Source organism: Tursiops truncatus, chromosome 1 (assembly GCF_011762595.2).
Source record: "Tursiops truncatus isolate mTurTru1 chromosome 1, mTurTru1.mat.Y, whole genome shotgun sequence".
NCBI lineage: Eukaryota > Metazoa > Chordata > Mammalia > Artiodactyla > Delphinidae > Tursiops > Tursiops truncatus.
The window spans coordinates 8043269-8065372 of record NC_047034.1 but is presented as its reverse complement, the minus strand read 5'-3'; the positions used below and the strand labels follow the sequence as shown (position 1 = coordinate 8065372).

At 37.2% G+C, this 22104-nt stretch overlaps 1 long non-coding RNA gene across 2 annotated transcripts in view; it reads left to right on the top strand.

The window, feature by feature from the left end:
• Nucleotides 1-6742: 6742 nt before the first annotated feature.
• Nucleotides 6743-22104, top strand: part of LOC141278953 (uncharacterized) — a 104842-nt gene continuing 89480 nt past the window's right edge. For both annotated transcript variants that reach the window (XR_012332449.1, XR_012332460.1), the window contains exons 1-2: nt 6743-6951; nt 10052-10126. This is a non-coding gene — a long non-coding RNA (uncharacterized lncRNA). The remainder of the gene's footprint in view (nt 6952-10051; nt 10127-22104) is intronic.

Genomic DNA, 22104 nt, shown 5'->3' with positions numbered 1-22104 from the left:
TGAAAGTTGCCAAGAGAGTAGATCTTAGATGTTCTCATCACATGCACAAAAAATGGAACCATGTGAGATATTAAAAAACAAAACTCAATTGAGTAAATATTAAAGATCTTACTGGTTTTATTCAATGATTTATGAATTGGGCAGCATCCAATCTAGGTAAAAATGCAGGCTGGTTATTGCTAAGTTACTTTCTCTATAGTGGATGGCAGGTGTCTATCAGGCAGATTACCTAACTAGTGCTGATCAGGCTATCCTAAGTGACTGGTCTAAGATTCCATTTCTAGGAGAGCCAAAACTAATTAAGTCTCTTGTGACGTTGGACGTAGCATATGTAGCTCCATTTTGGGCCAGTTGTTTTGTTTTTTAACAGAAATAACGGATTAACCTCAGAAGTAACCTTATTGTAATCATTTCACAAGGGAAATATGGTATATATTGAATCATCACATTGTAGTCCTTAAACTTACACAATTTTGTATGTCAAATAGATCTCAATAAAGCTAGAATAAATAAATAAGAATCTTTTGGCGTTAATTCTATCATAAGAGTTATTAATTGATATTTTATGGTTCCTTTTTGGTTTCTTCTATCATGCTTTATAAAATATATTTATATTTTGATTTTTGATAGTTATTTAAAAGTTAGCTATTTTTAAAGATGTTATAGAAAAACTTAAATATTCTGAAGTTACATTTGGACTTTCCTTAGCATTTCCTACCTTAGAATTTCTCATTATTGGCAATTTAACCCTTCTAATAGATCTAGTCATAAACCTTGGTGTCATCTTTGACTCCTCTCTTACAATCAGTAATGAGTTCTTGTTGGCTTTAATTTTATATGCAGTGCAAAATCCAGGTACTTCCTGCCACTTCCACTGTTAGGATTTTGGTCGAGGCCACTAGCATCTTTACTTGCATCACTGGGGCATCTCTTAACTGCTCTCTCTGCTTCTACATTTGTCCCCCTGAGCTAATTTCAGCAAAGGATCTAGAGAAGTCCTTCTTGTATATGTTAATTTACCTCTCCTTTCTGCTCACATCCCTCAGTGATTCTCCATTTCTTTAAAGTTCAATACTTGCAATGACCTACAAAGCCTCACGTGATCTGTGTGCCTCCTGTCTCCCCTCTGTGCCTTTCTGGTGCACTGTTCTTTCTTGTGGTCACTTTGCTCCAACTGGGCCTTTGCACTGACTCTTCCCTCTGCCTGCCGTGCTCTTCCTCCTGAATCCTTGTGGTTCATACCTCACTGCCTTCAATTGTTTGCTTGATTGCTTGCTGCTTTCTCAGTGAGCCTTGACTTTGCCACTTTATTTTAAAATGCTCCCTGTTCTCTCTCCCCTCCCCTCTTCCAAACCCAGGTACTCCTACTTCTCTATAACACTTTCCTTTTTTCTATATTATTTTCATCTTCTAATGCACTGCATAATTTAGTATGTGATATGTTTTGTGTTTATTGCTATCTAGATTTTAAACTCTATGAGGAAAGGGATAGTTTATCATTTTATTTTCTCTGATATATTCCAAGTGCCTAGAACAGCTTCTGGCATATAATAGGCATTCAGTAAATATGTGTAGAATAAATGGATGAAACAGCATAAGTAATTCAGTAAAGCAAAAATAAGAAAGGGCACAAAGATTGGAAGAAAATAATATTTCTCACAAATGATATAATAATGTAGGAAAATTATACACACATACACAGATAAATATTAGAATTTACATGATGATTAAGTTACAAGACTGAATTAACAACATTAAAATAAAAATAAATAAACATTTCCCTACATTCCAGCAACTCACATTTAGGAAAATAATTATAAAAATCAATAATTTAAAGTGACATTAGAAATACAAAATTCCTTAAAGTAAATCTAAATGAACATCCATCAGTTCTTTCCTGAGCAAAATATAAAAATACATTGAGAGACAGTAAAGAAGACCTAAATAGAGAAGTCCATCTTGATTATAGATTCAAGACCAATTTTAAAAATATGTAAATTCCCCTCTGATTCTTAGAGTAATGCAACTGCTTTCAAAATCCCAGCAGAATCATATAACTTGACAAGCTCATATTTATGTATATATAAATGGAAAGGTTGATAGTCATCAAGACAGTCTAAAGCAAAACAATAGAGGAAAAACTTTCTCTAGCACGTGTCAAGGATTACTATAAATTTATTATAATTAAGACAGTGTGATGTTGGCACAAACTACAAGCAAAATACAAAGCTCAAAATCAGATCCACTAATACGTGGACATGTTCATATGTGACAAAGATGAGGCACAGGTCCTTGGGGTTTCGGATGGACACCTGAATAAATGGTGCTGCCCCAGTTAAGAATCCGTTGACATACCACGTTTTATTGTGCTCACTTTATTGTGCTTTACAGATATTGCATTGCTTAACAAATGGAAGGTTTGTGGCAGTCCTGCATCGAGCAAGTGTTTTGGCGTCACTTTTCCAACAGCATTTGCTTACTTCATGTCTCTGTGTCACATTTTGATAATTCTCGCAATATTTCAAGCCTTTTCTTTATCATTATATTAGCTATGGTGATCTGTGATTGGTTATCTTTGATATTATTACAACTACTCTCTGGAGGCCCAGACAATATTTACCATTTTTTAGCAATTAGCATTTTTTAAATTAAGGTCTGTGCATTTTTTTAGATATAATGCTATTGCATACTTAATAGGCTACAGCATGGTGTAAACATAACTTTTACATGCACTGGGAAACTGAAAATTTGTGTGACTTGCTTTATTGTGGTATTTATTGTGGTGGTCTGGAATTGAACCAGCAATATCACTGATGTATGCCTGTATATGGACAAAAAAATTGGACTTCACCTCAATACTACCACATATAAAAAGCATGCCCCAAGTGAATTAAATATTAAGATATAAAGGCAAATCTTTAATGCTCTTAGGAAAAAATAAGGAAAAATATTATGACTTCAGGGAAGTGGTGTAATACTTAAAGAAGTAAACAAGCAAAAAGGACCCCCCCCAAAATAAAGATGTTTGAGTACATTAAGTTAAAACTTCCATTCATCACAGCCATTATATAAAAGTAACTGGCAAAGGGCTCTATTCAGAATATACAATAAACTCTACAAACCAATAAGACTTTAGAAAAATTTTAAATGGAGAAACTGAATAGATCATATTAATTTTGGTTGTTCAGTTCAATGAAATGGCTTGTTTGACTAAATTTTTTTCATATATTTTTTGAATTTAATAAATTATTTTATTAGTAAGAAACTTATTAAAATTATTAATATTATTATGGAATTTAACCCATTGATGGAGCTCTTTTATTCCCCCAAGTAGAAACTTTATTAGGCAGAACTGCTATTTATTGGTAAGTAATAAGGTCTTAGGAGACTGTTTTGTTTTTAATTATTCTTTCTTTTTAAAATTTTTCATTAGTTTTTACTGTGAAATATGTACATAAGGATATATATACTTTATATGTAGAGGGTAAATAATAAGTGAATAGTAATTTACCCACATCAAACACAATATATTATTTAGATTTGCAAGTTTTTGGAACTTTTGGTCATATATTTATTCTGTAATTTGCTTGCTAACAATTGTTGATATTCACCTACAGTTATCTATATAACCATAGTTTATTCATTTTCTTTCTCTCTCTCTTTTTTTTTTTCTTTTAGTAGAACACATTTTAATACTAAATGTTAATAGTTATCTCTAGGTGGGGATTATAGGTAATTGTTTATTTTTCTTTTATTTAATTCTAGCTTTAACATCTTCATAATGAACATATGTTAAGAAACAAAAATTATTATTATTATTATTTTTTTTTTCAGTACGCGGTCCTCTCACTGTTGTGGCCTCTCCCATTGCGGAGCACAGGCTCCGGACGCGCAGGCTCAGCGGCCATGGCTCACGGGCCCAGCTGCTCCGCGGCATGTGGGATCTTCCCGGACCGGGGCACGAACCCGTGTCCCCTGCATCGACAGGCGGACTCTCAACCACTGCGCCACCAGGGAAGCCCCAAGAAACAAAAATTATTAATAAAAATAGTCAAAGTTCTTTTTAAGAAATGATGATGCATGCATGGGGAGGTCAGCTCAGTGCTTTGTGACCACCTAGAGGGGTGGGAGGGAGGGAGACGCACGAGGGAGGGATTATGGGGATATATGTATACATATAGCTGATTCACTTTGTTACACAGCAGAAATTAACACAACATTGTAAAGCAATTACACTACAACAAAGATGTTAAGAGAAAGACATTATGATGCAGTTTAAAAATATTTTCTGTGTATTATCTGTAATGTCATTTTTTTTGCCTTTCTTCTTTTGGAATGTGAGTATCCCAAAAGAAAGGTGACATTAATACATGTAATTTTTACATATTGTTTGGTTGCTGAGGGTTCCTTTTAATGACTGAAACTACTTAGCAGAAACTTTTTTTACAAAAAGCTTTACTGAAACATCTTTGACATATAAAAATTATAAATACAATACCAGGACCTGGTATTATTTTTTGATATATGCATGCATTGTGAGAAGATCACCACAATCAAGCTAATGAACATATCCATCACCTCTACGTGGTTACTGCTTTGTGGTTACTGCTTTGTGTTCATGTGTTCATGTGTTCATGTGTTCATGTGTCCAGAAGATTGAATTGAAGATTGAATTGAAAATGTATCATCTTGGAAAATTTCAAGAATACAATAGCATATCATTATCTATACCCACCCTGCTGTACATTACATCTTTATAACCTGTTCAGTTGACCTAACTGAAAATTGATAACCTTTCACCAAGATCATCCCATTTCTCCCTTGCCCAGCGTCTGGCAACCACCATTCTACTCTGCTTCTATGAGTTTGACTATTTTACATTCCACAAAGTGAGATCATGCAGTATTTTCCTTCCTGTGTCTAGCCTATTTCACTTAGCATAATGTTCTCCAGCTGCTTCAACAAACATAGGGGTACAGATAATCTCTTCAAGATACTGATTTCAATTATTTTGGATATATACACAGAAGTGGAGTTGCTGGATCATATGGTAGTTCTAGTTTTAAGCTTTTGAGAAATCGCCGTATTATTTTCCATAATGGTTGTACCAATTTACATCCCCACCAGCAGTGTACAAGTTTTCCCTTTTCTCCACATGCTCATCAATATTTATCTTTTGTATTTTTGATGCTAGCCATGCTGACTGGTGAGGTGATACCTCGTTGTGATTTGATTTGCATTTCCCTGATGAGCAGAGATTTTGAGCACCTTTGCATAACTTGTTAGCCATTTGAATTTCTTCTTTTGAGAAGTGTCTGTTTAGGTCCTTTGCCCACTTGTTTTTTGGGTTTTTTTAAATACAATTTTTTTTTTAGAGCAGCTTTTGGTTTACAGCATAATGGAGGGAAAGGTATAGAAGTTTCTTATATACCCTTGCCTCCACACATGTGTAGCGTCTCCCATTATCAACATCCTTCACCAGAGTGGTACATGTATTGCAGTTGATGAACTATATTCACACATCAGAATCATTCAAAGTCCATAGTACACATTATGGTTCACTCATGGTGCTGTACCTTCTGTGGGTTTGGGCAAATGGTAATCACATATATCCATCATTATGGTATCATACAGAGTATTTTCACTGTCTTAAGAATTTTCTGGGCTCTGCCTATTCATCCATCCTGCCCTTACCCAACCCCTGGCAAATGCTGATCTTTTTACTGTCTCCACAGTTTTGTCTTTTCCAGACTTTTGTATAGTTGGAATCATACAGTATGTAGTGATTGACTTCTTTTACTTAGTAATATGCATTTATGTTTCCTTCATGACTTTTCAAGGCTGGATAGCTCATTTCTTTTTAGTGCTGAATAATATTCCATTGTCTGGATGTACCACAGTTTATTCATCCATTCTTCTACTGAAGTAGAAGTCTTTGTTGCTTCCAGATTTGGGGGATTATGAACAAAATTGCTATAAACACGTGTGTGCATGTTTTTGTGTGGACATGTTTCCAGCTCTTTGGGGGTAAATACCAAGGAGCATGGTTGCTGGATCATATGGTAAGAGTATGTTTAGAGGGCTTCCCTGGTGGTGCAGTGGTTGAGAGTCCGCCTGCTGATGCAGAGGACACGGGTTCGTGCCCCGGTCCGGGAAGATCCCACGTGCCGCGGAGCGGCTGGGCCCGTGAGCCATGGCCGCTGGGCCTGCACGTCCGGAGCCTGTGCTCCACAACGGGAGAGGCCACAGCAGTGAGAGGCCCGGGTACCGCAAAAAAAAAAAAAAAAAAAAAAGAGTATGTTTAGAGAACCAGAACCAGTGGTGGCAGCAGGGCCAGCTCCACCTGTGTTGGATCTTAGTGCCAGGATGCCTGTGGTGATACTTGCTGGGGCTTTTCTGGTCCAGGGAGGGGTGTTCTACCGGCTCAGGCAGCTGGGATCTCTGAGGACAAAAACTGCAGCTCCCTCGGTGACGAAGGCTTCAGGGGATCTGCAGCAGATGCAATGGCTGTTAACCAGCAGCCTCCTCAGTGGTGAAAGCTGCTATAGGGTCCTCTGAGAACAGGCTGCTGTGTCCACTCCCAGGTCCTGGTTGGTGAAAGTTGCAGGGGGTCTGTGGTGACTGCGAGGGCTGTTCAGGCCACAGGGAAAAGGCTATTGTGGTCTCCTGAGAGCAGACCACAGGGTCCCATGGTGTCGCCCTGCCCTTCTTATATCCCTGCCTTTCTTCTTTGTTCCTAGTTGTCTCCAGATGCCTCTGCTATGCCCATCACCCCAGTGGTGTTGATGGGATGAAACTGCAGCAGGTCCTTCAGGCAGCACCTGGAGAGTCTGGGAGAGTTGGATGTTGACCCTGCTTTACTTTCCTTCCTGCCTGCCCAGTGGAACCCACCAGTGGAGGGGATCCCTTTTGGCACTGAGCTATGCTGGCCTGGGGGACAGGATGATGCAGGTGAGATGAAACTTTTCTTCCTACCTTTTCGTTGTGGTTCTTCTTCTTTTTTTTTTTCTTTATTGCGTTGCTGTAGCTTCTTGACTGGATGCCAGAGCTCTCCTAGAGCTATTTTTGTTTGTGGGTAGTTGTCCAATTACTGTCTCTTTGTGGAGAGTTGAGGGTGAGATTTCCTCCTGTGCCATCTAGCTGACATCACCCGGTAGAACTTTTGTAGCTCATTCATTTTCACTGCTATGGGATATGCCGGCATTTTATGATAACCACAATTATTTATCCATTGTATGGTGACAGACACCTCCCTTTATGTATTTATTTAGCTTTTGCTTTTACGAACAATACAGCTATGAATATTCTCTTGTGCGTCCTCTAGTGGTCGTGTACAAAGTTTTCTTTAGGGGATTCTTCTTCTGGCCTAGCTGGGGAAAACTCTGGTGGCTGCAGACGTTTAACAGCTCGACTGGGTGTGCAGGGTCCACAGTGGCCTCGCTTAGTCTGATGCTGGTTTTTGGCTAAGGCAAATCTGTTATCCTCTATCTGGCTTCTCTTCTTCCAGTTGGCTGAATTGGGTTTTTGCACAGCAGGATGGTCTCAAGATTCTCAGAAAGTGAGAGCAAGAGATGCAAGGTCTCAAGTTCTAGACTCTTGTCATTCTCACCCATGCTATTGGTCAAAGTAAGGCACGAGATATGTCTGGATTGAAGAAGAGGGGACATAGATTTCACCTCTCATAGCCACGTTTACAACTCAGCACAGTCTAATCTCTAACCAAAGTGTTGCTTGAGTTACCTATTGCTACATATTAAACCACCTCAAACTTAATGACATAACAATGACTTACTGTTTTCTGTGATCTTGTGGGTGGCAACCTGCTCAGTGTTTGTGCTTTTCTACCTTGGGAGTGTTTATGAGGCTGAAGTCATCTGGTGGCTTGAGTAGACCTGGAGGATCCGTGAAGGTCTCAGAATCTGTCTGGCAGTGGAGCTGGCCGTTGGCTGGGGCAGTGTGGGTCTCCTCTGAGTAGCACTTCATCCTTCAGTAAACTGGATTAGGATCCTTCACACCAGTGTAGTCTCAGGAGTGCAAGAAAGTGAGGGCAGAATTCACAAAGACTATAACAGCCTAAGCTCTGCAGTCCACCCAACACCACTTTCAAAAAAGATTATTGGTCAAAGCAAGACACAAGTCCAGCCCGGTTTTAAGGCATGGATGAATAAGCTTTTATTGATGTGAGGAGTTGCAACGTATCGTGGAGATATTTTCAATCTACCATAGCTTGTAAGGTTTTTTTGCTTTAAAGTCTTCTTCCGATATTAGTAAAGTACATCAGCTTTACAAAAACAATAGTTTATATTTGCCTGGTCTTGTTTTGATCATTTAAATTTCAATCTCTTTCCATCTGCTTTAAAGAGCTTATGGTTTCGCTCTTAAAATCTATCCAAAATATATTTGCTTTTGCCTTTGTTACATCTTAAAAAAATAAAATAAAAATTCTATTATTTTATAGTTTGAATGTTGGAACATTAATTTTATTCTCATGTTATGTGATGTATTACAATCTCTGTTGCTTAGATTTGCTGGTACTTCTAATCTGTCACTGGATTGGACAGAATTGCAGGATAAATGTCAATTTTCTTTTGGGATTCAGCCAACATCCTTTCTAGTAGAAAGTACAGGAAAATGTAGATAAACATATTCTCAGGCAGTATTACAGATTTTCTCTTTTATCTAGAAAATAGTACAACTAAAATTTTTTGTTTGATGATGATTTGCAGTTATTTATTTCCAGAAAGACTCATACTATTTTAATACTATCCTCAATGCTATCTTCAATAGAAAATACTATTCTCAAAAGAAATTTCTGAATTTCTAAGTTAATTTAATTTAATTTTATTACTAGTATAAAATTTTCTTTTACCAAAGCAGTTTTAAATAATACAAAATATCCTTATTTAAAAATTAATTTCTCTGATTTCTTTAAAGTAATTTTTACCAGAAATGCCTCTTCAATATTTATTTGACTAACTTAACGTCTTACTTTTGCGGTTGAACATATTTTTGCCCTTATTTTCTGCTACATTTTAAATTTTGCCAAGATTTTTAAGCAAACTATTTTCTTAATTATTTATAAGATACTGGACAATGTGTTATTTTTACAATCAGTTCTATTTTTGAATGTTTTTGTCTTAATTTTCTTAAATGAAACCCATCTTTTAAACTTGATAAACAATGAGTACACTAAAGTAAACAATTATGGTAGCAAATCTGAATCTGTGAGCATATGAACTATGATAAAGTCATCTCATTTAGCAGGGAAATTAAGTGTATAGCAGTTGTGTCATAGGCACTAACAAAGTACAGGGCAAGAAGAGCAGACAGGAGGTCGTAATTCGGTATTTTCTCTTGAGCATGATTGAAAAAAATGTCCTTGAATTTTTTCTTGAAATACACTTGAACACATTCTTTTGTTAGATATTAGTAATAACAGCTGTGAATTCTTATTTAATGGGTGGACAGGAGAAGATCACATGCCATGGAAAAATGGCTAAAATAAAATCAACACTTTATTTTCTGAGGGTGTGGTTGAGTGGATTTACAGATCTGTGGATTTACTTTGGATGAGGCACAGTGGAAAAATGGGAGTTTTATCTTTTTTGGAGACTTTCAGAACTAGTAGTGAGGGACTAAATCTGAAATCAAGTTAGTCGCTTATTTTCCTTTCCTCTTCGACATTTAATGGGTACTAAAGCCAAGTCTCTGGCCTTGCCCTTCTCCAGGAGAGATGGGGCGTACCTGAGAATAGGGGATTTAGGTTCCAGACCTCCCAGCTTCACCCAGAGGGCTCCTTGCAGGGCTCTGCCTCTTTTCTGCTTCCTGACCAGGTGCTTCAAGCATCATCAATCAGCCACCTGCTGAACACTGAGCCGCACAGGGAAGCTACAGAGGCTCAGGCCCATTTAACCACAGTTTATTAATAAAATCAATTAATCTGCTCAAATAATTGAGATTTAATAGTATTTACGAACCTTTATTATTCTGTTAGGCTCACAAATAGCCTTATTTTAATAAAATGTTGCTTTAATAAACTTCACCCTGACAGGCCTCAAAAAAAAACATCCTGAGAGCCGGCTTCATTATCAGCAAGCTGCAGGCTTTGCTTGAGTCCCCGGAGCAGGTGACAATTTGATTTTTAAGTGGCTTACTGATACTTTGCATTGATGTAGCACCATTCAAACCACATCTCAGAGTGCTTTACAAAACATTAATTAATGACAGCTCATAATATCCCATGGAGGATGGTGCATTTTGCAGCTCTCCTTTTAGAGAGGAAATTTCCAAGGGTTAAGAGGCTTCATAAAAGTCATACTTCAGAAGCAGCTGTGAAGCTATGATGAGTTAGGAATATGAAACTATCAATTTCTAGCACTATCAAACAGAACTCATTTCCTCTTACTGTGAGTCAATAACCAAACTAACTGACATGTTGTTTTTCACGTTTTCAAAGCAAAAGTAGCATAATTCAGAAAGTAGAAAGGTCAGTGCTTCAGAAAGGCTTTTGAAATAGGTCTGATAATGGCTGTAAATTGCTACCTGATGTAAAAAATAGTTGAATTTTAAAAATGGGAGTGTTTACTGTAAAAGACACTACTTGAAAACAGTGCTTTGTTGGGAGAGGGAAAAGTTAAATTCGGCAATTTGGCGTTGAATATTGATTTAAAAGTCACATTTAGAGATATCTAGTTGTAACGAAAGACCACGTGCAGTATGGTGGTTAAGACAGTAGGCTTTGGAGTTGAATAGAATTGAATATAACCTGAAGTACAGCCGTATAATTGCTGTGAGGCTTGCAGAAATTACTGAATCCATCTGATCGTCAGTTTCTTCATCTGTAAAAGTAAAGACAGAATCTAACTCCATTAAAACATTCCTAATCACCTATACAGATGTACACATTAAGAAGAATGCCAGGTTCTTATCATAAATGTATTCCATTTCTCTGAATGGTGTATTTGGAAAAATCAACTGGAGTTTTTTGCCTCTGTAAATTTAATTTTTAAAACTATATAATCCACATAAATTATATAACATTTAAAATTTACAAAGAATATAAAATTGAAAAGTACCTGTTTTGTTTGTTCCCAAGCCACCTAGATGGTCTCCAAAAGCAATGTCAGAATTTCTTAAGTAGGGCTTCCTTGGTGGCTCAGTGGTTAAGAATCCGCCTGCCAGTGCAGGGGACACAGGTTCGAGCCCTGGTCTGGGAAGATCCCACATGCCGCGGAGCAACTAAGCCCGTGCGCCACAGCTACTGAGCCTGAGCTCTAGAGCCTGTGAGCCACAACCACTGAGCCCACGTGCCACAACTACTGAAGCCCACGTGCCTAGAGCCTGTGCTCCACAACAAGAGAAGCCACCTTAATGAGAGGCCTGACCACTGCAACGAAGAGTAGCCCCCGCTCACTGCAACTAAGAAGAAAGCCTGTGCACAGCAACAAAGACCCAACATGGCCAAAAATAAATAAATAAATATACTAAAAAAAAAGTAGATTTCCAAACTTAGCTGTGAATTTATAGACATTTTATTTGTGCATTTGCTAATGCAAACAAAATTATGTCTAATACATATTTTCCTAAAATTTGATTCTCGCTTAATATATTAGAAATCATTTCCTATTAGTATGTTTAGAACTATTCCTTTTTTTTTTTTTTTTTTTTGTGGTACGCAGGCCTCTCACTGTTGTGGCCTCTCCCGTTGCGGAGCACAGGCTCCGGACGCGCAGGCTCAGCAGTCATGGCTCACGGGCCCAGCCGCTCCACAGCACGTGGTATCTTCCCGGACCAGGGCACGAACCCGTGTTCCCTGCATCGGCAGGCGGACTCTCAACCATTGCGCCACCAGGGAAGCCCTAGAACTCTTCCTTTTTTGAGCTGCATATTAATTTTTTTAATGAATAATTCATTAACCAGTGCTATATTGATGGACACTAAATTTTTTTTCCCCAGTCCTATCCTATCATGACTAGTTTGGAATGAATATCCTTGTATATATTTCATGTTATACATATGCAAGTATATATAAAACAGTAGAATAAATACCAGTAGTAAAATTACTATGTCAAACTGTGTGTATTTTTAACTTTGACAGATATTGCTGAATTGTGTTATAAACTTGACAGTCCCATCTGTATATCCTTGTCCCTGCCAATACTGAACACTATCTATTTTTTTTACTTTGCCAATCTTATAGGTATAAATATTTCATTATTAGAATGCATATAAAAACTTAAAAGACACATAGATTACATAACCAACATCAAAAAGAATAACTTCTGTTGATGCTTAATTTTGACTGATATTTTGTGTGTAATCCTCAATAATTTAAATATACCACCTGCCCAGTATCATTCATGAATTTGAAGCCATGTTGGTTTATATTGTCTCGGTAAATATAATTCTCACGCTTCATTCTAAAAACAGTATCGATTTTTAAATGATATGTTTTTTTCTGAAGTTTTAAGTGGTGTTTTTATAATATCAGATTAACTTATCATTTCTCAACCCTAGGCTTTAGGATAAATATTTGAAAGATTTGGTGCAAAATTTTTGAATACTCTGTTGAAATTTGGTAGGAATGAAAGTTTGGTTCCCGTGATTTGTATGTTCATTTGTATTTGTCTGTTGGTTGAAAAGCAGTTTTTTTCACTCTGTTACAAATGCAGTTGGAGCACAGCGTGTGTGTGTGTGTGTGTGTGTGTGTGTGTGTGTGTGTGTGTGTGTGTGTGTGTGTTGTGAGCACTGTTTGCATTATTTTTTTTTTTTTTTTTTTTTTTTTTTTTTTAACATCTTTATTGGGGTATAATTACTTTACAATGGTGTGTTAGTTTCTGCTTTATAACAAAGTGAATCAGTTATACATATACATATGTTCCCATATCTCTTCCCTCTTGCGTCTCCCTCCCTCCCACCCTCCCTATCCCACCCCTCCAGGCTGTCACAGAGCACTGAGCCAATATCCCTGTGCCATGCGGCTGCTTCCCACTAGCTATCTACCTTACTACGTTTGTTAGTGTGTATATGTCCATGACTCTCTCTCGCCCCGTCACAGCTCACCCTTCCCCCTCCCCATAACCTCAAGTCCGTTCTCTAGGAGGTCTGCGTCTTTATTCCTGCCTTACCCCTAGGTTCTTCATGACATTTTTTTTTCTTAAATTCCATATATATGTGTTAGCATACTGTATTTGTCTTTTTCTTTCTGACTTACTTCACTGTGTATGACAGACTCTAGGTCTATCCACCTCATTACAAATAGCTCAATTTCGTTTCTTTTTATGGCTGAGTAATATTCCATTGTATATATGTGCCACATCTTCTTTATCCATTCATCCGATGATGGACACTTAGGTTGTTTCCATCTCCGGGCTATTGTAAATAGAGCTGCGATGAACATTTTGGTACATGACTCTTTTTGAATTTCGGTTTTCTCAGGGTATATGCCCAGTAGTGGGATTGCTGGGTCATATGGTAGTTCTATTTGTAGTTTTTTAAGGAACCTCCATACTGTTCTCCATAGTGGCTGAACCAATTCACATTCCCACCAGCAGTGCAAGAGGGTTCCCTTTTCTCCACACCCTCTCCAGCATTTATTGTTTCTAGATTTATTGATGATGGCCATTCTGACTGGTGTGAGATGATATCTCATTGTAGTTTTGATTTGCATTTCTCTAATGATTAATGATGTTGAGCATTCTTTCATGTGTTTGTTGGCAGTCTGTATATCTTCTTTGGAGAAATGTCTATTTAGGTCTTCTGCCCATTTTTGGATTGGGTTGTTTGTTTTTTTGTTGTTGAGCTGCTGCATTATTATATTCTTGGTTTTCTAAATGAAATAGAAAAGATGTCCACGAATGTAATCTATGTTTTCATGAGAGAGAATTTTAATTTAACAGAGCTATTCTACTAACAGATTGGAGTTGACATTTATGAAATTTATGTTTATTTCACATGCGTATGAGATGAACGTTTTAAGCAATTATTACTATCATTCTTTGACCTCGATCATGCTGATGTTCAAACATAGTATTCTGTATAACCAGGATAAGCTCCATAATTGAATCACTGTGCTACTTCATCTTCCTTTTTTTCATGGAGTAGAGAGCTCAAATTTTTCTGTGTTTGGAGCTCTGTTGACAAAAGAAACTTAATATGAGCACACAGAGGTGGGGATGGCACGTGCAGAAGGAATTGGTGACCCACACAAGTATGAGGTTTGTCTAGTTCATTTACACCTTGCATTATATTCTGTATTATCTCCTGGCTTTAAATGTGTTTCCACTCACGTCACCGCACACAGTTGATGTTTCAGTATTATGTGGCACATTTGTTGGGGGACTTTTCCTATCCTTGCCACAAATAAGCCCTATACACAGTTTGAGAAGTACTGGTGTGTGTTAAGTGAATTAAATGGACAATTCACTGGATAATTTAACTGATTTAATCAAAGTCTTTCGGGTATAGAGCTAACATTTTTCCTACTAAATAATTAAATCAAACACAGTTGATTTTATTTAAAAATACAGGCATGCCTTGGAGATATTGTGGGTTTGGTTCCAGACCACCTCAAAAAGCGAGTATCACAGTAAAGCAAGTTTACACACATTGTTTGGTTTCCCAGTGCATATCAAAGTTATGTTTACACTCTACTGTAGTCTATTAGGTGTGCAATAGTATTATGTCTAAAAGAACAATGTACGTACCCTAATTTAAAAATGTTTTATTGCTAAAACATTCTAACCATCGTCTGAACCTTCAGCAAGTTCTAATCCTTTTGCCGGTGGGGTTCTTGCCTCGATGTTGATGGCTGCTGACTTGACTGTTCAGGGTGGTGTTTGCTGAAGATTGCGGTGGTGAGGGCAATTTTTAAAAGTAAGACAGACAGCAGGGACTGACTCTTCCTTTCGTGAACAATTTCTCTGGACCATGCAATGCCATTTGATAGCATTTTACCCGCAGTAGAACTTCTTTCAAAATTGGAGTCAACACTCTCAAACCCTGCAGCTGCTTTATCAACTAATTTTATGTAATATTCTACATCCTTTGTGTCATTTCAACAGTTGATAAGTTCACTGTCTTATATGCGTGGGATTTGTGGTGCCCCAAAACAATGATGATAGTAGCGTCAAAGATCACTGATCACAGATTATTGTAGCAACTATAATAACAATGAAAATGTTTGAAATATTGTGAGAATTACCAAAATGTGACACAGGGATGTGAAGTGGGCAAATGCTGTTGGAAATGGTGCCATTAGCCTTGCTTGACCCAGGGTTGCCACAAACCTTCATTTTGTAAAAAAAAAAAAAACACAGTATCTGTGAAACGCAGTAAAGTGAAATGTGATAAAATGAGATATGCCTGTACATTTGAAACCCACTATGACATTTAGCCTGTTAAGTTATGCTTTGGGCCAAACTTGGCACATTTAAATGAAGAACAAAACGAAATAACCAATTTCCCTAGTTATTTGTCTTAAACCAGTTACTCTATACTAGCATTCCAAGGTCGTTTGTTATGATGATAATGAGCGTGTGCTCTTCCCAGGCTGCTTTGCACTTTGTCTAAGAGGAATTTTATCCATAACAGAAAGTAGACACTCCTTGAAGACAGCCACAGCTTGTGTGGATTTTGAGTTCCCAAAGACTGAACTCCTAAGGAAAAGGGCTGAAGCAGCTATGGTGAGGAAAGGAGCCCACAGTTTCTTTCTTCCTGTGGTTCTGGGTCAACAGCTGGTTTGATGGGTTGCGGGGAGGGGGTACAGGAGGAACCTGTGCAGTGCACATCAGGCTACTATACTCTGGGTTCCACGGTCCTTACACTTCCTCTCACGCCAAGGCCCACAGGCATTTCTCTGGCCAGTTTGGCGGAGAAATTCTGAAGTCACAGAAATTCCAGGAACCTGTGATCTTGGACAACGGGCACACATGCAGTAACTGGTTGAAGGTAACTAGAGGGGACTCCCAGGTGTTCAGTTACCAGTAGCATCTCTGGAAATAATTAGTACTACCTCAATGCACAGTAACAACATTACTGTGAACTTTAAAAAAATCTTGGTGCTTGGCTTGCCACCCCAGAGATCCTGATTTAATCAGCCTGGGTGGGCAGATTATGTCTGTGCAGGAAAATGTGTGTGTATACACACACACACAAAAATATATATATACACACACATACATATACGTTCAAGGTGAGTCTGATGATGGTACTCACAACAGCTTTTGAGATGCGTATTATTGTTTTCTTTCTCAGAGAATTTCAAACTTTGGGGTGCATTTTAAAACACAGATTGTTGGGCCCACCCCCGAGTTTCTGATTCAGATCTGAGGAAGGGCATGGGAGTTTGCATGTTTTGAGTTCCCAGGTGATGCTAAGGTTGTGGATTGGAGACCACACTTTGAGAACTACGTTCCTGGAGGATCAAAGAAGCTCGTAAACTTGAATGGAAATAAGGATCTTTCCAAGTTCACACACCTAGACGAGTTAGGACTTGAAACTGGCATTCTAATTTTAAGTCCAGTGGTTTTTTTTTTTTTACAAGACTAGTATGTTAAACTTTAGAAATTACTTTTGTATCTATTATCTCAAATGATGCTTGAAAGAACAGGGCTGACAAGGACGGTTATTGTGTAATCATGAAGAAATTTAAGGTCAGACAACTGAAGTGACTTTTGCGTGGCCATGTAACAAATAAAAAAAGAATAGAAATTAATTAAGATACCCAACTGTAAAGTCCCTGTTTTTCCAAGTTGTTCTAATCAGCCAGAATGAAAGTGTTTCATACTTTAGGTATTTTTTAAACAAACTTTTATAGCACACAATTTTGTATTAACTACATTCTAAAATTCAGTGGGGTGACATAGTATTAGAACTCTTTACATGACTAAAATTTGCAAAAATATTTGGAGTAAATCTTTTAGTCCTAATTTCAGACTCTGTACTATTAGAATAAATTAAATTATGTAAAATCTTCCTATGTCCTGAAAATATGTTTATTTGGAAGATGTCCAACTTCTAAAATAATGTCGTTTGTGATAAATTGATTGGAGGTATAAGGATTGCCTAATTTATTTAAAACATATAGACTCTGTTTTTGAAATACCAATAGGTAGGTACAGATTGTTTTCTTTCAAACTATTATATATTTTCTCCTAAACATTCAAAGTATGTGTTTCAGAAAGAAGAGATATTCAAAGACCATCAGTTCAGGATCTAAATTTTTATTTACTTGGTGCTTTTCCCTTTTTCTTTGGATTTGGCAGAACAAATAGAAGTGTTATTCCTTTGAAAGACTGTTTCATTGCTATGCCTGCCTGAAGCTTCATCTTTCTATGTACACTTTAAAATGTGCATTTGTCCCTTTCAAGGGACACTATCTGTTTGCCAACATCTGCAGAACACTTTAATGAAAAATATCCAGTGGTTATTCAGACTTCTTCATCTGTTTAGAAGCTGCCAGGAACTCAGGCAGACTGACAGACAGCTGCTTCTTTAACATCATCAGAAGTAAGTCACATTAGTGCATACTTACACACACACACACACACACACACAATTGTGGATCCAGAAAGGTATTTACATTTTGATGACCCTCAAGAAATATTTCTGGAAATAAAGTTTGAGCTAGCTATACATTTTATACAAGATCTCTTTTAATATTTATAACATAAATGAATAGATATTACCTTGCCCCAAACAGAAACGGCAATGTCAAAACAACAACACACTCAGCTAGAAAACAAAGACCCCAACCAAAGGCTTGCAAACTCTGTAAGCACACACTTTTGGGAAGGAGGTAGCAGAATAACTTTAACAGGATAGACATATTTAATTTGAACTAGGTAGGGGTCATTTTTAATATTGAGTAGTTAATATTCTCAACCACAAAGAAACGTTGAATTTTAAGACTTAACAGTGTTTCTGGTTTAAGTTCCATTCTATCTGGAGGTTAAAAAATCATTTCTGACCATTAATACCTGGTAGCCTGAACGCTACCAAACTTAGAATAGTATTCTATCTACAATGAGGGAGTAGGGTGGGGAAAGCCTAGCCCAAACTGTTGTAACAATAAAGTAGACTAGCTCCCAGCCCAGCCATCTGCATCTGAGTCCGTGAACCTGCAGGATACTGTCCCACCTAAGACCCCCCCTCAATCCCGGCCACCTGTGTCATTGAGGCTAGTTCTTTCCAGTTAAGGTCAGGTTTTTTTCTTAATACCCATACCAATGCTTCCTCTTCTATTTTCTATGACGTGTAGACTCATTTATCTCTCAGACTTCAAGTGGTCATCCCATCATCTCCCTGTTTAGATTGTCAGCTTCCTAGGCTCCAGACCTCATCCTACATTCTTTGCACTGTGCCAGACCTAGGAGATTCTGGGCATGTAATAAACAGCCAACAGGTGGGTGAGACAACATTCCATTTTAGTACTGTGGTGTGGAAATTGGCTGTGGCTTGGAAAAAGAGTCAGCTCACTAGGAGAAAGTGTCTGCATTCTGTGAGGATCTGGTTCAACTGTCTCTATATCTTTAATAATGTCTGGAATAAAATTTTAAGGTGAGATGACTAAATCTTTGCAACAGGCAACTATTATTTGCTGTAGTTAGAATACCTTTGTTTCAATTGTTCTGCCATAAAGGAAACAAGATTAGTAATTAGGAAAAGTGTTCATGTAAAATGTTTTAAACTTACAAAAGTACTCTATTTAAAATTGGTTAGCCTCAGAATTGTTCACTGATTGGAGCATTCATATGAAGTAACAAAGTTTGTAGGAATTTCTTAATTTAATCAGAGTAAGAAACCCAACCAAGGGCCCCCAAATAAAATTATTAATGAGCCTTTCAGTATATTGTCCTGATTGGCCACTTATCTGTGGTAGCTGAGATTTAAAAGAAAAATTGTTTAAGGACAATAGATATGATTTGTAAAATCACTAGGACTGACAGATTCTGAGGCTTCTCCCTAAGTCTTCTCTTTAGGCAAAGTTGCATTTATTTTACTATCATTATTATTGAAGACACCTTTCTTTCTAAAACCCTTGAAACTAATTTTTTAATTTACTTCATTCTCCCATCCCTACCTCCTTTCCTTCTTTCCTCCCTACTTTCTTTCTTTCCTTCCTTCCTTTACATCTTGTAGCCTGAACAATCTAAAGTTCTGAATAATATTCCACGTCGCAGTGAGGTGCTAGAGTGAGAAAAGCAAAGCATGGTCCTAACTGTTGTTGATAAAGTGGTGTGGCTCCCCTGGGCTAATTGGTAATTACCTGATCTATTCCTCCCTCCCTCCCTCCCTTCCTTCTTTGCATCCCCTCTTCCTTCCTTCCTCAAATTAATCTGATCCTCTATCCAGGAGTAGAGAACTATTTCTTTACTCATCCTCAGCTCTTATATTAGTAGGACCAAATGTGTTATTTTTCAGTTTTCTTTGAAGACATTTTAAGGGAAGGGAGAATACAGGTGTCGCTCACAATTATCTACTTAGCCGTCTGGAATCACAGAATTAGCCAGAATGCTTTTGGGAAGAGTCCAATTCTTGCAGGATTCCTCTCATTCAGTCATCTCAAAGTGGGGTCCCCAAACCAGCAGCAGCAGCACCTGGGAAATTGCTAGAAATACAAATTTTGGGGGCCCCAACCCAGAGCTGCGGATTCAGAAACTCAGTGAAAGGAACCCAGGAGTCTGTGTTTTCACAAGTCTTCCACGTGGGGCTAAATGCATGCTCAAGTTTTTGAACCTAGTAATTGTTTTTTGGCAGAATAAAGAAACTGGAAGGGCATATTCTAAGATTTGTAGTATTTTTCTCAACCTCAAAAAAAAAAAAATTGCCAAGTAAGGTAAAAGGCAATAAGCATGGCTAATCACAGAGGGGAAACCTAACTGCGATTTCCGCGATTCAGATTAGATTCTTCTATTTTGTCTCACAGACACTTAAGGGTGATTCTACTCCTCCCTTAAGACTAAAAATAAGATGTTTTCATACTAATTAGAGTCTGACGGCAGTCAACATTTATTAAAGAGCACAAAACAATAAAATAATTTATGCTTCTGTAAAGTTATCTTTGGATTTTAGTGTGGCAAAGTTTGAGAAGGGGTTAGATATGGCGGAAATTTTTCTAATCCTTAGGTAAATGATGCTAGAGGGGAAAGTGTATACAAACATTTCCAAATTGTGTTGAAATATGAACACAATTTCTTTTTTTCCTCAGTAAGTTTCCATAGTCATTTCTCTAAATTCCCTTTCTGTCACGGAATGCTCTTTGATTTTCAGGCATGTATTATGTAAAGCCAAGAATAGAGGCTTTCAGAAATTGTTGATTCTCACAAACTAACTTCAAAGTTCTTAACATATGGTTGTTGTTGACTGAATTTATCTTGCAGAACAAGAAACTAAGATAAGATTTGATTCAGCAAAGAACGCTATGAAGGATCACTTTCTGGAAAGCCATTAGCTAGGACTCTAAAGTATGAAGTAACATGAGAAATACAAATAACAACAATGTAATTAAACTGTCAAATGTGATAGAGAAATTTATGTGAAAATGCTTGTAGCCCCAGTATTCTCTATTTCTTTTCCCCCTGGCTTTTAAGGCAACATCAAAACAGTTACTTCTGAGCATATTTATAACCTGTCAAGAGAAAGGACTGGAGAGGTTGTGACAATGTATCCCTGAAGGAAAATGTTAGTTTCAAAGCACCATTGATGTAAATACTGCCTCTTTTCTATTTTGTGGAATGGGTTGCTATGCTGATAAGTCTGTGTTAGAAACATGGCATTAGAAACACGAGTGTATTTTTGTAATAGAATTATGGATGTGGGATAATCTTTAATATAGGAGCCGTAAGTCTTGACACAAAGATTGCTTTTACAAGGAAAAATAGCACAATAACAACAAAAAGATGCTTAAGAGGAAGTTTGATATGGTTGTTGGGAGATAGTGTTGAGAGGAGAGAGGTTCTTGCAGAGAAATGTTGCTATTTCTGCTAAGCTGTGCCAAAAATTGGAACATGTCCAAATTTTTATTGTAACAAATGCATATACATTCTTACACACACAGACACACGGAAATGTTTTCATTTGGTTTTATATGTACGCTGAGATTATTTTATATATGAAGTGGCAAAATATCTCTGCAAACAAACATAACAACTACAATAAAAATGACTAATTTACCTCCTTCATAACTGAACTAACATAACAGGGAATGTGAATGTTCTGAACAGAGGGACTTATGCCTAACTAATGGGAGTTAAATATTATTTGTCGAGGTAGAGAGATGAGTCAAAGATGAAAGGAACAGTTCGAATAGCAATAGATGTAGGAGAGATGAAAGGGATGAGTGTGTCTGACTATGTTATTTATTTAAAAAATAGAAAATTCTTTTTTCTCACTTGAGGGAATTTCATTTCAGCAAACCATCAACTGTTTTATGGAATGAATATACAATCTGTAGTTTCAATTTGTTTACTAATAAAAACTCTAAATAATAGCAGTTTTTACAAGGTTATTGTGAAGAATAAGTACGATACTGTATATATGACATATGTGATATGATTTCATATGATATATCTGAAAGTGCTCATAAAAAGTACTATTATCGCCAAGCTTTAGAAGAAAATATTTCTCAGTATTTCTAGGTATACTAAATGCTCCTAATGCAACAGTATGACAAGTGCCTAGGAGATGGGCTTGTTGTAGTTCTGTGTCTGTTACATGTCAGATCATATATATACATTGATCCTGTTTAGGTGATCAATGATTCTGCACAGTTTCCAGAAGTAATAATATATCTTTATTTTTCATAACAAAAATGGATGATGTAAATAAAAAAGGGAAGAAAGGAAGGAAGAAGAGATTTCATTACTTCATCATGGTAAAAACAAAAACAAAAACATGAATAATCTCCAGAGATTGGGCCTATTTAGCTTCCCCAAACCCAGCAGTTACCCTTGACTCCTTTGTTTCCTTTCTCACCTCCATTTTATTTCCCTCACACTCCACCTCCATTCCATAATAATCCTGCCTTAAAAAAAATTCAATATACCTTAGCTTAGTACAACGCACTGTTCATAAGTGATTTTGCAAAAGCAGTTTCCTGTAGCT